The sequence below is a fragment of the Theobroma cacao genome, chromosome 8 (assembly GCF_053813885.1).
Source record: "Theobroma cacao isolate CCN51 chromosome 8, ASM5381388v1, whole genome shotgun sequence".
NCBI lineage: Eukaryota > Viridiplantae > Streptophyta > Magnoliopsida > Malvales > Malvaceae > Theobroma > Theobroma cacao.
The window spans coordinates 13578400-13591653 of NC_142646.1; the positions used below are offsets into that span (position 1 = coordinate 13578400).

The following is a 13254-nucleotide window of genomic DNA, read 5'->3' on the forward strand; positions in this document are numbered from 1 at the left end:
CTCAGTATCACTTGGTAAGGTACCTTGAGGTCTAGTATTTAAAGCACTAGCAAGTTGGCGTACTTGTATCTCAAGATTTCTAATTGAAGCTGCTTGATTTTGAATGGGGGCATTAGTCCTTATCATAAATGCATCAATTTTTGTTATGAATGCATTAGTTTTTGTCATGAATTGCGTAAACATATCCTCCATTGAAAGCTTTTTCTCTAGCATAGGAGCTCTAGATGGAAATCCAGGGGGAAAGTTTGAGTTAGCCGTTGATGAGCACCCTTGGTTGTTATTCCATGAAAAATTAGGATGATTCCTCCAACCAGGATTATAAGTGTTGGAATAAGGATTATTCTGTTGCGTATTTCCAAAAAATTGGCAAGACTCATAATAGATGGGACAATTGTCCTTGGAATGTCCTTCCCCACAAAATCCACATGTCAAAAAGGAGTTTTGAACAACATTAACACTCAGTTTATCTATTTTCTTTGCGAAAGAGGCCAATTGTGTAGAGACAGTATTTATCACATCTAATTCATGAATTCTAGCAATTTTTCTTGTACCCAATCTTTCAAATGGCCATTGATAATTATTAAAAGTTATTTCTTCGAGCAAATCATAAGCCTTATCAATGCATTTACTTATAAGTGCACCCCCAGCGGCAGCATTAATGGTAGTTCTAAAAGGTCCCAACAAACCATTATAAAAAGTCTAAACTTGCAGCCACTTAGGTAATCCATGGTGAGGACATCTTCTCATCAAATCCTTATACCTTTACCAAGCCTCATATAGTGATTCAGAATCAAATTGCATAAAAGAAGTAACATCATTCTGCATTTTTGCTGACTTTGCAAGTGGGAAGAATTTTGCTAAGAACTTTTTAGCCAAATCATCCCAAGTATTAATGGAACTAGCAGGAAGTGAATTTAACCAACTCTTTGCTTTATCTCTTAATGAAAAAGGGAACAACCTTAATCTTATGGCATCATCAAGAACACCATTAGCCTTGAATGTATCGCAGATTTCCAGAAAATTTATTATATGAGCATTCGGATCATCATTAGGCAAATCCCCAAACTGAACAGTAGTTTGAATCATCTGAATAATTGATGGCTTAATTTCAAAATTGTTGGCTTGAATAGGAGGTCTTCAGATACGAGAGTGAAGATTTTGTACTTGTGGGACTGCATAATCCCTCAAAGGCTTGGTCTCTTCCTCCTGTTGATCAGCCATTGTTTTACTTGGAGTAGAAATTTTTTTATTTTTCCTCCAAAGTCTATGAAAAGTTTTCTCAATTTATGGATCAAAAGGAAGAATTTCCAAATTTCGGGCTCTTTGCATACAACGACGAATAGTACCTGACAAATTAAAAAAAAATTAAAGAAAAGAAAAGTCTAGATTAAAATTAAGAATGCTTGGTATTAATATTAACAAAAAAGAATTAAAAATCAATTCCCCATCAACGGCGCCAAAAACTTGTTCAATTTTCTACTCACTCAAGTGTACGTATCGCAAAGATAATATAAAGATGAGTAGAGTGTCGATCCCACAGAGAATTGAATTAATCCTTACAGTTAACTACTAAAATTAACACACCTTAATTTTATCTAAACAAATTAAAATTAAAAAGAAAAATTTAAATTAATAAACTAAAAACCAAAACTAAAACTAATATATCAGCAAATTTTACTTCTAGTGATTAACAGATCTAAGATTATAATATCCCTCAATACTTTATCTGACTAATGTCTCTCTCTCTTAACTTAGTTTAATGGATCAAGTTGCTAACCTAGAGTCCTAAATTATTTATAAGTCTCTGTCGAGTTTCCTATAAAAATACATTTCCCAATTAATTTACTATATGTCTATGTAAATTAAATTGAAGAAAGATTCATTAAGTTTGTGCTCTAATCCTAGCTACATATGGCTTATAGGTGTATGTCTAACCTATATGCAAATCAAACCACCTAATCAACTAAGTGTATTCAGTCATACGCTATTTTATTCAAGGTCTACCTAAATCTCCTTTATCAAGGTTTAACCTAGGTTTCCAATTCAATCTAATTGGTGGCCAGTCAACTAGAAGCATTAAGAGTAGAATAAAATAAACAACTTAAATCCATCAAACATAAGTAAAAGAGAGATAAATAATTCGGACTATATATTGAGTTCAATCATAATCTTAGATTAAAAATTTAGTTCCCCATCGAGTCATACATCATTATCGAATAAAATATAAACATTAAAACCAAAACCAAGAAAATAAGAGAATAAAAGAAATATAGAAAAACTCAAGAATTATGTTCTTGATCTCCAAATCTCCCTGAATTCTGCCAATTCTTCTTAGCTTCAATGACTCTGTGGCTTGACTCTCAAATGTCAGTATGATGTTTTCTTCTCCCTTTAAGTCTTCCGAAAGGTTTTTTTTATAGGCTTTGGAGTTAGGCCAAGTTGGGTGAACAAAGAAGTCAATTTTAGCTAGGATTTCCTTATCAAACTATGTAAGTCGCAGTTTTGCCAAATTAATTAATAGAAATCGTAATTGCTCTACGACTGCTGCAGTGTGTCAACTTCTACATAATTTTTGACCATCCTACAAGCTGAACTAGGTGATGTGGTAAACACAAAAGTTGTAGATATTTCTCTTAGATTTCGAATGGTTTAAGAATCACTTCATTTGGAGCTCTTTAGAGAAAGTTATGGCTAAAATACCAAAATATATGCATTAAAAGTCTGCACCTCAAAATTTCTCTCATTCTTTCATTAAAATTCTTCTTTCATCACACCTATAAAAGCACAAATAAATCAATAGCAACCTATCTTAATCATATTAACACTAAATTAAGCATAAAATTAACCAAAATTAGATTGACTCACCTAAAATAACTAATTTAAGATAATTAAATAAAACCTACTAATTTCTATGCATTACTACAAAACCCTAGCCAAATTATTATCAAAATTAAACTCAAATAACTCTATATTATAAAGCACCAAAACGGTGCTTTTTGAGCATAGCCTTATGGTCTTGGGGAGCAGATCTAGTGTTGCGGTCTTGGGCTTCCTGCGAGCTCATGGACTAGGCCAACCTTAGTCTAGTAAGGTATAATTATTCTCTTTTTGGATTTGTTTTAGTTGATATTGGGTTTACCCATCTTGTTTAATTAAAATGTATTTATAAAGGGTAAAGAGTTACCTCTTTCAAACGAATTTCTTAGGTAGGGAGTTCGAGATGGATTTTCACCGAAACGTCGGGATAAATCTGAACTCTATACTCCAATACCCATTAACTCAAATAATCATTGTAAAAAAAATAATATACATTAGAAAAAATAATAATAAACAATAAATATATGAACAAGGTAATAAATCAGCTTAAATTATGAAACATATTATCGCATGAATAACGAACCAATCAAATTAATAAACGCGTTCAGGTAGATATCATCATTGTATCCTGTCATAGCATGTCATGTTTATCTTGTTAATGGGGCAGGAATTTCGATAAAGGGATTTCCTAGAAGAGCTCATAGAGACGAGTTCTTCCCGGGATATCCTTAGGTGAGGAAAACTTCGAGACTTCACCAAACGTTGGGATGGTCTACGGATGATTTTTCGATAAAAGATTGCCAACCTCATCATTTAAAATTGAATAAATATATATTAACTTATAAAGTTATATTAATTCAAGTGTCACGACTTGGAATTCCCATCGAGCCCATGACAACCACTGCGATGTCTCAATTGACATTCATTACCCGAAATGCCAACTGAAACCTCGCAAGGCTTTCGCATTAGCTTTACTTCTCCTCTGTGAGAAACAGTTATTAAATACCATATTTAAAAAATAATATAGACCAATTTCAAATAAAAAACAATCAAAAAGTAATTTCTACTACACAGAAGTATTTTGGTCATTTTACCCAAATTTTTCGAACCTTGGTAAAAATATGATATACGAGTAATAAGCATCCATTTCATGTCTAAAAATAAGTTTTGTTGTCTAATTCATCAATTTAAAGTGAAATTATAGCTATTCAAATTAAATAAAAATATTAAATAAAATATTCCATTTTCTTATAAAACAATATTTATAGAACTCTGCGTAAATAATTTTTGTAGCGTAAAAGCAAAATAAATTCATACATATAGTGGCACATGCAGTGTCATGACCCGGTACTCCCCTCGAGCCCGTGACAACTGTCGCGATGTCCCGATAGACACTCATTACTCAGAATGCCAACCGAAACCCCGCAAGGCTTTAATATCAGTTTCTCATTTCCCCTGTGCGTAACTGTTGCCAAATATCACGTTCTAAAATATTTTAAACTATTTACAAACCAAAACAATAAAAAAAATAATTTTCGTCTCATAGGGGTATTTTAGTCATTTTTCCCATAAAATTTCAAAACCAGCTAATAATGTAGTATATAGGTGCAAAACACATATTTCATAATCAAAAATAAATTTGGATGTCTAAAACATTTGTTCAAAATGAAATTATGACTATTAGAATAAAATATTCAATTTTCTCATAAAACAATATTTTTAGAACACTGCGTAAATAATTTTTACAGCGTAAAAGTCAAATAAATTCATATATATTGTAATACAGTAAACCAGAGTATTTAATTTAATTTACAGTAACAAGTGGGCCCTCGAATAACAAAAAGTAAGAAAGACTGCGAACCTAAAGTTTGAAATATGCAAATCTAATGCTAGTCCTCGACGAAATGTGCTATCTATAGACTATCCTGAACTTGAAATGGGTGAAAGTGAGGGTGGTGAGATTATATAATCCTAGTGAGCAAACAAATATTATCTAAAATATCTAAAGATGAGTAAATGGAGACAGATAAAATAGTTTAACATATAGTAATTCATCACCTTTCAACTCATTTCAACCAAATAAAATCAATTCATATAAATCGAGTAATCAACATGGGTTATGAATTTATTAAAACTTTGGCTCGTGCCAAAAATCATTATCATATTTAGTTATCAGGGATACCTTGACCGAGGGCTATCCCAACTGAGTCCGCCAAGGCTGTTAAAAAGTTATATACACATAAATCATGTTTTTATTTTGAAAACATAGCCGTTCCTTGGCGTTGGCCGAGTTCACCCTCACGTGGTGGTTTTGCATGAAGCGAACTCTAAAGTGTTAACCTCAAGAGTTATCCATCCGCGCCTCTCATACTGATGTAAGATATAATGGGGTTTACCGTGCCCCTCTAATAGGCTGGTCCACGAAAACTAGCCCACTGCAGTAAGCTAATCAATATCCCACCAATTTAATAAAATCTCAACCGCATGACATGGCAATTATATCAGAAACCAGCCTCTCAAGGCTAAATACATAGTTCATATATTTCAACACAAATACCAATTCAGCCATTCATGCAAATATTGTCATAAGCCATTTGATTCAAACCATGAATTTGCAACACATGAAAACAGTTTTAAATTACTCTATTTTCAAACCATCATTTCATTTCAAGACAATATTATAAAATCATTTCAATAAATCACATTTTAATTACAAAACACAAAGATTTACCATTTAACTCATTTTCCATAAAATCACAAAATCGGATAAAAACCACTTTAGATAATTAAGACGATAGTAAGGTTACTCGCAATGTCTAGAGTGCGAATTTCTGAAGTACTCTGACTACTGGTCCTCGGATGCAATTTTGTTGCCTTTATCGGAGGACTCACCACCTTGACATAGTACATAATCGAGAAACTTACTACATTGGTACTAAATCGAAATTAAACTAATTTAGACTACTAATGCATGATATGGAATGCAAAATGCATGGGTAACCATCTAAACCGGTATTGGCCTAATTTGTCTTATCACCCGATTAATTGGCCAATGCGTCCAATTTGGCTCCAAATTGCTCCATTTCTTTTAACATTAACATAACTTGAAATCAAATCAATCCAACATCATTCTCTCTCCATACCCATTCGGCTAGCCATGAATTCACCATGAAAACATGAAATTTAAGCATGGAAAATTAGGAGAAATGCTTAAGGAAAATAGATTTCAAGTTTAAATTGAGAAATCCTACCTTTTTCACTTGTTTTCCTTGATTTTCCTCAGTTTTTCTCTTGAAATTCTTCACCTAGGGTTTGTTCTTTCTTTGTTTCCCTCTTTTCCTTGCTTGGCCGAATATTTGGAGAGAAGTGAGAGGTTTATAGGCTATTTTTAAAGAAAATAATAAAATATTCTAAGCTTGACAAGTATCATTTTATTATTGGTCCATTTTTAAAACTTCAAAAATTTAAACTTTTGATTTTCACCACATATATTTTCTTACTTATCCATAACATAAAACGTCAATGGATGAATTCTATGAGTATGACAAGTGTTGGTGGTGTAAAATTACAATTTTGCCATTAGGGTGGGAAAATTACCATTTTACCTTTTTGCTTCAAAAAATACCGAGATTACAATTTTTCACTTCTCAACCTCAAATCATACTCCAATAAGTCAAATGTGATCAAAATCTTTCAAAAACTTCCCATTTTGTCCTCGAGTGGCAAAATTACCATTTTACCCCTAGATAGTGAAATTTTCGGTTTGACTCCAAATTGATCCTCGAACCCCAAATCACCATTTTAAATCATTCCTGGACTGTAAAATTTACAATTTCACCTTAAAATCTCTATTTGATCTAGTTCGAGGCCTAAATCAACTTTGTTGTACCCCTAGGTACAATACCGACTTTTGTAAATTTTTCGAGACTCTCCTAGCATGCAAACATGTTATCCATCACATGTATGTCATGACAAGTATTTTATAAGGTCGGGCTTTACGGCACTACCCCCCTTAAAATAAAATTTTGACCTCAAAATTTCATTTACCGGATTCCAAGAAAAGATGTGCATATTGGTCTCTCATCTGGTGCTCGACTTCCCACATCATCTCTTCCATTCGAGCATTCTGTGGCATCCCCCTCGAGGGCCCACTCCAAGGTATTGTTATATCCGGGTCCCCATCACTTGACTTACTCGTATTCACCAAGCCTAAGGGTGGCACGACGGCCATGCAGGACCTTCTCGCCAAGCTTCGAACCCCGAGACCTTTTGCTCCCTCCGAAGGGAACGCCTTTAACCATTAGGATGTTTTTATTCCTCAACACTTGATCCTTTCGATCTAGAATACGTACGGGTTGCAGCTAAGTCAAATCATCGTTAAAATCAATCATGCATGTTTACTTACCTATCCACAATTTCTCTACCTTGACCTTTTATCAAACCTTCTAGCATTCAAGCATTTATTTCACCATTAATTATGGGTCTAAATGGTCAACCAACTTCTATTCCGTTTTACATACCTCCCTACAAATTCTATTCAAGCATTTCATAATACATAAAGATCAAACACCTTTTATTTACCCGCATATATATTTAACATCACAGATAATTTAAATTTGATAACCATTAGTAACCATATTCTCAAAAAGAAACTCTCGTATTTTTATGATCAAGTACTTATTAAGTAGATCTGGACTATTACTACAATACATTTAAATAAAGAAACATACTTTTGGATGTATCCTTATGGACTTAATCAATCCTTAAAATTCCTAGGTCATAACCAACTGGTTAGTTATACGTCACATACAAACATATTCAACTTGTGATTCCTTAAATTTACATCCAGACACTAGATATCATGGCCTCATTAGTTTATCAATCTGGAAATGAAAATAAACATTTATCTCCCCTCACGTACACTTTAAAATCAAAGTATCATTTGTTAAGATTTTCTTGATATCAACTTCCTTCAATCCCTTTTTCCTTAGAATATTAAATCCATAATCAATCATTTTGAGTCATGGGCTTATGCTAATCAAGGCAAATTTTCACACCTTTGATTACATGAATTCGATTGCACATATTCACCTATAAGCTATAAACCTTTCCCCAAATCTTTATATACTAAAATTGATATATTATTTATGTCATTTCCAATCATATGCTTGAGTTTCATCATGTTATGTCCTCACATCACAATGTCATTAATCACATCTCACTTGCTAAATGTCACTTAAAAACTTAGATTGATTCGAATCATGCATGCCTTAAGCATTTTCAAACTACAATTTCCATACTACCTTAGGAAATTTTCATTATCCAAATATCTTCATTCACCCTTTGTTTTGTTCTTCCATACTAATGTGATATCATTCTCCCTAGACCAATCTGCAGTTTGTACTCAAAACTGTAAGACTTGAAATAAGGTTCTTCTAAGTACTTTTAATGTCAATACGAATTTCACTTCCAACTTATGGCTTCCTCTTTACAGCCACATATCTTAATGTTAGCTTCCACAAAATCCGTAGCAAAACTCTTCTTGAGTATTTCCTTGGGAATATCTATCTTATACTTATGTCTCACAGCATATGATCACTTAACTTGTGACTTAGCCATTAGGCTCCTCAACAAGTTTTAAAAATCTCACATTTCGTACTTGCCGTGTATAATTAGAAATTTCTTCTCAAAGATGTTTATGCATTCCTAAAACACTTAATCTTAAAGGTATATGAATACGTACTCATCATTCAATCCCCAACTCATCTTCATAGGTTTCTAGGGTGCCACACAATTAGCCTCATGTTGTTACTAACCCTTGTCATTTAACTGAATCAAGACAGAAATTGCAAAATCTCGCAATGATACTTTATATAAACTGGTTTTCTATACCAGTCTCGTAATTCTTCATTCATTCTTTTATCACTTGGTATCTTATCTCCAGGTAGCCATCTCAAGAATTTTTCAATTTTTTCTTTTAATTATATGCTCATACACGAGGCGATAAAGAAGCTTTTCAATTTATTCAGGTAAACATTCTCCAAAATTTTTAAAACTCCCAAATAATAAAGCTCAATGACCAATAGCCAAAATTCAATTTGTAAGCTCATTATTGTGCCACTCCCATCATACTCGTGCATCATAGGCGTGAGGTATACAGAGCATTGTAGCGTTGGACAGTCAATGCTGCAGCGCTGTAACTATTAGAAATTTCCTCGTCAAAGCTATTTGTCTGCATTCAAAGTCACTACATCAATCATCCTCAACCATTGGGTTTCCCTTCTAGACATATATCATGAGTTCCATAAGTATAGGTACCTTCTCTTTGCTTGTCATACACACTCAGCCAAGTTAATACTTTCAACTCATGTCATCTTTTGACTTTGATCATCATTCATAAAATCCCACCTTAAAACATCATTTCTTTACGGTGTAATGAATTCATGATACATATACCACCTCACACATAAGTTACTTACTGTCTACAACTTTCCTCAAATTTATTGTCATCCATATCTAATTATCTTCCTTGTCTTGTACTCCAATAATTTATTGACTTTCGAAATAATTAACTACGAAAACAACTTAGCTTCCTCCTCACTTTATTCTTGCAATCCTTACTAAATCAAAATTCCATATTCCCAACATTCCATAATTTAACTTCACTGGGCTATATTTGTGCCCAATTATTACCTCATAATGTCATGGCATCACTGAGTAATCCCCTTTATGCTTAAATTACAATCATCAACTTAATCACGTTATCCATTCTGAATGTCATTTATAACCTTATTTGTAAAACCCGACCCTATAAATACATGTCATGACATACATGCATTGAGTAGCATGTTATTACGCTAGAAAAGCACCTAAGAATAGACGAAACCCGATATTGTACCTAACGGTACACTTAAATTGATTTAACCTCGAACTAGTTCAAATAAGAATTGTAGGATGAAATTTAATATTTTATAGTCAAGGAATGACTAAAAATGATTGTTCGGAGTTCGAGGGTTCATTTGGGGTAAAATTAGAAATTTTGATATTCAAGCGCAAAATCGTCATTTTGCCACCTAAGATAATAATTTGATCATGGAGTGAAATTTTTGACCAAGATTAACTATTTGGAGTATAATTTAATAATAGGAAGTGAAAAGGTTTAATTCTGGTGATTTTTGGAGTGTAGGGGCAAAATCGTAATGTTGCCATCCACGGACAAAATTTGAGATTTTGAGAGAATTTAGATCAAATTTGACAAATTGGAGAATGGTATGAGTATAAGGGATGAAAAATATGTCTATGGGCAATTTTTCAAATTTTGGGGCAAAAATGTCATTTTTGACTTTTACGGGGGCAAAAGTGTAAATTTCAAAAATTACTCCACCGAGACTTTGGATGAGTCTGAGAATTTTATCTAAGCTATGAATATATGAGACAAGTGTATGGTGAAAATTTGGAAACAAATGGATGAAATTTTAAAAATGGGCCAATGGGAAAGTGACATGTGGCATTTTTTAATGATATAATATTATTTTAATGAAAAGTCAGCCCATTTAAACCCAAATTTTAAGTGCTGGCCAGCCATAAGGAAGAACAAGAGAGGAAATAGAGAGGAAAGGAAGAAAAAAAGAAAAACCAAAGAGAAACAAGAAAATTCGAAGGGAAATTCACGATTTTCGACCGTTTACGCGTCTAACGGCAAGATTTTTCGATTTTAGCTTGATTTCTACCTTTCCTATGCCTTTATTTCCATTTAGCATGCTTGAGGAGAGAGATCAAAAAGTGATATCAAGGGCTGGACGAAATTCTAGGGGAGAGAAATTGAAATTTTTAGGTTTTGATTTTTAGTTAAATTGATAGTTTTAGTTAGTTAAATGTGTTTAGAAATTAAATTGGGCAAGAAATCATTAAATTTTCACAATACCCACTCTTGGCTGGATGCTCAATGCTGTACAATGATGATGAATTGATTTTATTCTAAGGGAAATGAAGAGAAAATGATGAAAAACGATTAAACGTGATAGAAAAACAAAGTAGAAAATTAACCGAGTTAATGTTCCATTTTTGGCCTAATTTTCCAAGGAAGGGAGTGAGCTGATTTTGTTGTTTTTAGAAGGTTATTGGCTGATATTTAATGGTTAGAAATGTTGGAGAGAGAATGGGATGATTTAGAGCTAAAATGGAGCGCGTTAGCAATTTATCGAGCAAAGTGCGAAAAATAGGTTAATACCGCGTTTAAGCCGTTTTAGGCTATTGCATTTCATACCATGCATTAGTATAGGATTTAAGTTAATTATATAGTGATTTAGCATCAATGTGATGAATTGTGTAAATTTTTGCAATGTGTCTAGGAGGAGAGCCTTCCGGAAAAGGCAAAGAAGTCGTACCCGACAAGTAGTGATCGGGGCGCTTAGAAAGCTTTTAGTTTGTACAAACGGTGAGTAAACTTATTATTATTGTAAATTATCTAGAGTTTATTTTTAAATGCCCTTTATGTATTTTATGAAATGAAAACAGGATTTTTGATGTTTTAGGAATAAATGTGATAAATAAAAATATATTGTATTGATTATGAAATTGAGTAATTGGAGGCTGCAAACTGACTTGAAAAATATATATTTTCCTAGGAATGGCTTATGAGAAATGAGTATATGTGGCTATATTTTGTGAGTGCATTTGGGAAATTTATGTAAGTTGTTTTTACTATGCAGGCTGGATAAATAAATAAAAGCCACGTTATATTGTCGAAATTTTATTAAAATTGGTGGGTTAGTCACTGCAGTGACGAGTTTCCGTGGACTGCTTATTAGAGGGGCACGGTAAATCCAGTTATATAGTTACTCCGGTTGTAGAGGCGAGGAGGGTAACTCCCGGGGTAGTATTAGAGCTCACTTCACGTTGAACCCCCACGTGAATGTGTAACTCGGCCAACGCCAAGGAACGGCTGGTTTTAAAAATAAAAATGTGTTTCACGTGTGAATATTTTAACACCCTTGGTGGACTCGATTAGATGCCTCGGCCAAGGTATCCCCGAGGATTAGTTTTGGCTGGAGCCTTGTTTTAATAAAAGACATAAGCCTTAACGACTATTTTGGTAAATTACAAATATTTTATGGTTTAAGAAATAAATTGAAAACATTATGAAATGGGTTGAAATTTGTTGTTTAAACTTGCCTCCATTTTACTCGCCTTTAGATATTTATGATAATGTCTGTTTACTCATTGGGATTGCAAAATCTCACCCAACTCCTTTCCACCCATTTTAGGTTCAGTATAGACTGTAGATAGCTGATCTCATTGAGGACTACCATTGGATCTGCATTTTTCAAACCGTAGGTTCACAGTCCTCTTTACTTTTGTTTATTCGGGGGCCCTCTTGTTATTGTAAATTAAATTAAATATTTTGGCTTACTGTATTTCAGTATGTATAAATTTATTTAGCTTTACGCTATAAAAATTATTCACGTATAACTCTATAAATATTGTTTTATAAGAAAATAGAATATTTCCCTTAATATTTCTTTTATTTTCTTATTATATTCAAATAACCGTAATTTCGTTTTAAATGAAGATTTTAGACTTTTAAACTCATTTTGAATATGAAATATGTATTTTGTACTTGTATATTACGTTTTAGCCAGTTTTGAAATTTTTTTTAAAAAAAGACCAAAATACCCCTATGTGGCGAAAATTTTATTTTGATTGTTTTTGATCTAAAATAGTATATATTCTCTAAAAACTCAATATTTAACAATGATTGCTCATAGGAAAGGAAAGAAACTGATATGTAAGCCTTGCGGGGTTCCGGTTGGCATTCCGGATAATGAGTGTCAATCGGGACGTCGCGGCGATTGTCATGGGCCTGAGGGAGGTTCCGGGTCGTGACATTATTGCTTCCTCCTATACCCTTCCTCAATAATTATATTACCAATTTATCTCTGTCATACAAAAAATTCCCTTACACATTTAGTCATTTAAACAGCTAATTTATAATCTATTCTAGTCATACACTTTAAAAGCCAAACTATTAACTTATTTGTATAGATAACTATTATCTCCTTTACACTCCATCTACCTAGAGTTAAAGTAGTACAAAATCCTACAAAAATATTACATGTCATTGGGATCATCATCTTAATCTGATCTTATCGGAAGATTCTACTCCAAGTCCTTCTTAAGATCCTCTTTCGGGTTCTCCTCCTCCTGCAATTTTCTCCTTTGCTCCTCAATCCAGGCTTGTTGTATTCTTTTACATTCCTCATAACTCACCGGTGCAGTATTTCTTCCACAACCTGGAGGATAGTGTCGAACTAACACCCCCTATCTAAGACGAATATCTCCCATTGCAATTGCCTTCCTCGTCCATTCTCTATGGTACTCTTTAGATTGTTTCAAAAGAAACTTTCTTACAGTTTCTGGAGTATCAGAGCTATCCTC

At 33.2% G+C, this 13254-nt stretch overlaps 1 non-coding gene across 1 annotated transcript; it reads left to right on the plus strand.

Annotated features, from left to right (window-relative positions):
- The first annotated feature begins 721 nt into the window (after positions 1 to 721).
- Positions 722 to 827, plus strand: LOC148761220 (small nucleolar RNA R71). Its single transcript, XR_016028117.1, has one exon. It is a non-coding gene; the product is annotated as a small nucleolar RNA R71 (small nucleolar RNA).
- Positions 828 to 13254: the final 12427 nt, after the last annotated feature.